General features: G+C 38.1%; 1 long non-coding RNA gene across 1 annotated transcript; it reads left to right on the top strand.

Annotated features, from left to right (window-relative positions):
• Positions 1-2,864, top strand: LOC141818935 (uncharacterized). Its single transcript, XR_012601022.1, has 3 exons — positions 1-314; positions 2,408-2,538; positions 2,624-2,864. It is a non-coding gene; the product is annotated as an uncharacterized LOC141818935 (long non-coding RNA).
• The last annotated feature ends 1,015 nt before the right edge of the window (positions 2,865-3,879 follow it).

Below are 3,879 nucleotides of genomic sequence, written 5' to 3'. Positions count from 1 at the left end.
TCGCCGACGCGGCCTCCCATCCCGGCCGCCTCCCTCCCCGCCCACCGCTCCCCCATGGACGTCTCTTCTCTTAAATCCTTTCTTCCAGCCCTGCCGCCGCCACTTTCTTTCTCTTCCACCACCGATTTCGGACCAGAAACCTACTTTTCGTCAAACACTTTGAAATCCTCAAGCAGCAGGTTGACCTTCCAAGTCGCTCCGAAGGTGGGTCTAAGCTCGCTGACGCCGTCGGTGTCGTTCTCCCTCGATTTGCAGGATGCAGGATGCGGATCTCCGCCTTTTCAAGGCTTCGCCGTGAGAGCTAGGGTTTAGAGGTAACTTTTGTTTCTTGACACTTTTTATGCTTTTTTTAATAGAACCCTAAGATTCAAGAGTCGATCGACGTGATTCATGAAACAAATCTCAACATACACATACTGCTCTGCGAGATACTGATATGATAATGCTCAAGTTCAAAGTTTGTGTCATTCTAAAGTCTGTTTATTGTTCAATTGTGCTTAGCCTCTTTCGATCTTCTACTGCTTTCTTCAGCAAACGTTCTTGGATTGCTGCCATCTGCATGCCATTTTCATGTAGATTCGCAACAAGTTATCAATCGTTGGTGTTGTGCAGATAAATTCAAGAGGAATTAAGCAGCAATTGCAATCTTTTACTTGATTGATTTGTCGACTAGTAGCAATCAGCAACTTTAAAGCGCATGCTAAAGTTGACTGTGAAAGATTATCAAAAGATTATAGGCATAAAACATATTATCACTGAACAACCATCCCTATTTTTGAGTTGCAGAGTGATTTGTTATTTTTTGATTTGATTCGTTGAACCTGTAACTCAAAATTTTTAAGTCCAGTTCAGTTATAGTATACTCATCTAGTTCTTAAAATCCCCATGATCATAGTAAATTTAGCAGAAAATTAACTTTCTCCAAATGCCTGAAAATAGAAGGCTTCAATGAAACTTCGATGCAGTATATGAACTTTGAAAGCACAATCTGACTACCACAAAGCGAAGATAGACTTTGTTCTTGCTGTTTCATTTTGTTGAATCGATGTGGACCGGCAGGGGGGGGGTGAATTGCCCTTGTAAATAAAACTGGATCTATTGTACAACTTTACAAGGATAAATGTTAGTTTCAACAATTAAATAAACTCAACAAAAATTAAATGAAATAAACCTAGTAAGAGACGAATACAAACAGATGTACTTGGTTACAACCTAGGTGATTGTAAGCCATGGCGGTTGAAGCTTACTATCAATATTACAGACGATTGAAGCCTCTTACAGACGTTTGTAACATAAGACGGAAGCTAAGAACAATATTACAATTGAAGTGTTGAATTTTTCTTTAGCTTCTAAGCCTATTTATAACCTATGCAAACTAATCTTGACCGTTGATCGTAGATATGATTTGATCTTGATTGTTGATCTTTGATAAAGGATAAATATTATCTTTTAAAGAATAAATGTTTATCAACGTTTGAATCATCCTTGATTAAGGATAATCTCTATCCTTAATTTGATCGACGATTAAAAGCTGGAGCGCACATTGAAATCACATCCGAAGTTGCCGTTTTGATCAAGCTTATCATTAACGTTGGTCTGCGCATGTTGAAGTTATTTCCAAACAGCTTGGGGCGTGCTTGGCTTTATCTTTAAATGCTTGAGCCTTGCCTCCATGTGCCTTGAATCCACAACTTTGAATAGCATCTTTAAAGCTTTGATTTAAAGTCAAAGCTTTAGTCGTCCAAGTCCAAGACCAAGTCAAAATTTGCGTTGGTCAAAGTCAACAAAGTTGATTTTTTCAGAAACATCGTTTAGGTGATTTCTAGCCAACTAGAGTTAGGCTCACCCGAATCCGACTCTGGCCTCTCGCCCCTCGAGCATCCTTCCTCTTGACTTCTCGTTCCTTAGACGTCGTGCACGTTCTTCTCGCTCCACCGGTGTACTCTTCCGCAGTTCCGCGTCCTTCGGATGCACCGAGTCCGTCGGCTCACTCCCCTATGTCATCCTTCTCGACTGCTGCGTCTTCCGCTCGACTTCCTCTGCTCCTAAGCTCCTGCACACTTAGACAGAGGGATCAGACCACAACAGGACCTAATCTAACTTGGTTGATCATATCAAAATCAACCGGGGCACCAACACATTTCTCAAAGTGGGTTTCATCATATTTGTGAATGTACTATATGTATGACTGTCAATTTCTATAAAGTAATTCATCTCCCCAGGAAAAATCAAGTGATCAATCTCAAGTAGTAGCTTCTTGAACTCACAACCTCTAAAATTCTATGAACTTGAACAGCCAAGTCCGGTCTCAGTTTTAGAAACTTCATCTGAAGATGAAACTTATAGCTCCAGTTGCTTTGAAAGATTAACTGCAGAGCTTAAAGGTCAGCCTACAAAATTATTGCAGATGTTAGCTTCTCCTTATTCTACAAAACTGCAAGACTTCGATCTCACAACTTCAATGCCTAAAAATGGAACCAGCGAGGAGATATGCAGACGACAGTGAGTTCTCATGCCGAGACGATGAAGATTGTGCAGGTAGCGACTTCACGAACCTAATCGACATACCTGTGGAGTCAGGTATTCAATCTATCAGTGACAACGAGCTCTTGAACACTTGCAGGTATCGATAAACTAGAGAAGAAGAATGATGGAGTTGCTGCATCATGGTCAAGATCTGAACGAAAAATTCTGTTTGATGTTTAAAACCGCCAATGCTGATGCCAAATCCAGGAGAAAAAGGTTGAGGATTACGTTAAATTGTTAGCAAATGTTCTATGAATGAATCTATTTTATAAGTTGATATCTATAAACATCTTTGGGCATGTTCATAGGCAAAGATATTGATATTGTAAAATAATGATCGATCACTTAATTGTTCAGGTTGCTCATTTAGATAACTAGCTTAATTCATAATTACGGATATGAAATGTCTTCATCTCTATGCTTAAGAACAATATTGAGGATTAACTATTGATCAATTAGCCAATTAGATTCATGTGGTTCCTTCTTGGTTAAACTCAAAAATGGAGAATCAGTTGCGCATTTGAGATGAGAAAAAAAAGGACAAATGGTTGATTTGAAATAACAAGAATAATTGCAAACCCTAAATTAAGGAAATAGTAAAGGATCAATTCTAGGTTTTGTTAGCTTCCAAGAACACATCTTCTTTTTTTTTTTTTGAAATTAGGCTTATAAATTTTTTATTATAAGAAATTTATAATCATGTTAAAGGTAAGCTTAAAGTTCAATTGATTGGTCAGTTGAAAGTGGCATAATTAAATAACAATTAAGGTGGGATTAATAGTAGAAAACGACTAAAGTAGTCAAAATAATTTTTATTTTCTTTTGGAGATCATGGTCACGATCTTTGCATATTCAACACCTCCCTCGCACCTAAAAGTAAATCTTTCTCATATTTTTTATCATGTTTTTGCTTCCACAAGCATTGTAGTAACGTAAGTATTAGAAAAATTTAGCCACCTTTGACATTTCTTCTAGTGGCCATACTATTGCGGTTAAATCATGACACAAATCATATCGTTATCAACATCATCTTAGCATCCAATTGATTTCCACTACATCAATTTTGATTATTAATCTCATAGTTGAAATGTGACTTTTAGGTTTACCTCATGAGCTATTTTTCCTAGGTGACAAAAATGATTTAAACCAAATACTTATATCAAAATAATTTTTTGAGTCAGTTTGCATTAAACCTTATAATTAGTTAGTAAATACAATATCATATTCTATTATAAAATATTATCATCTACGAAATTGCTATGTTGCGCAACGAAGAATCCGCGACCCGTGCGCGACATCCGCAACCCACCGCCGCTGCCACCACCCTCGCCGCATCGTCCGACCGCCTCCTCG

Source organism: Curcuma longa, unplaced genomic scaffold (genome assembly GCF_044706935.1).
Source record: "Curcuma longa cultivar G26 ecotype Majalengka, Jawa Barat unplaced genomic scaffold, ITB_CL_G26_1.1 contig_26742, whole genome shotgun sequence".
In the NCBI taxonomy this organism is placed as follows: Eukaryota; Viridiplantae; Streptophyta; class Magnoliopsida; order Zingiberales; family Zingiberaceae; genus Curcuma; species Curcuma longa.
The sequence above is the reverse complement of the archived record's forward strand: the minus strand, read 5'-3'. Positions and strand labels throughout refer to the sequence as shown.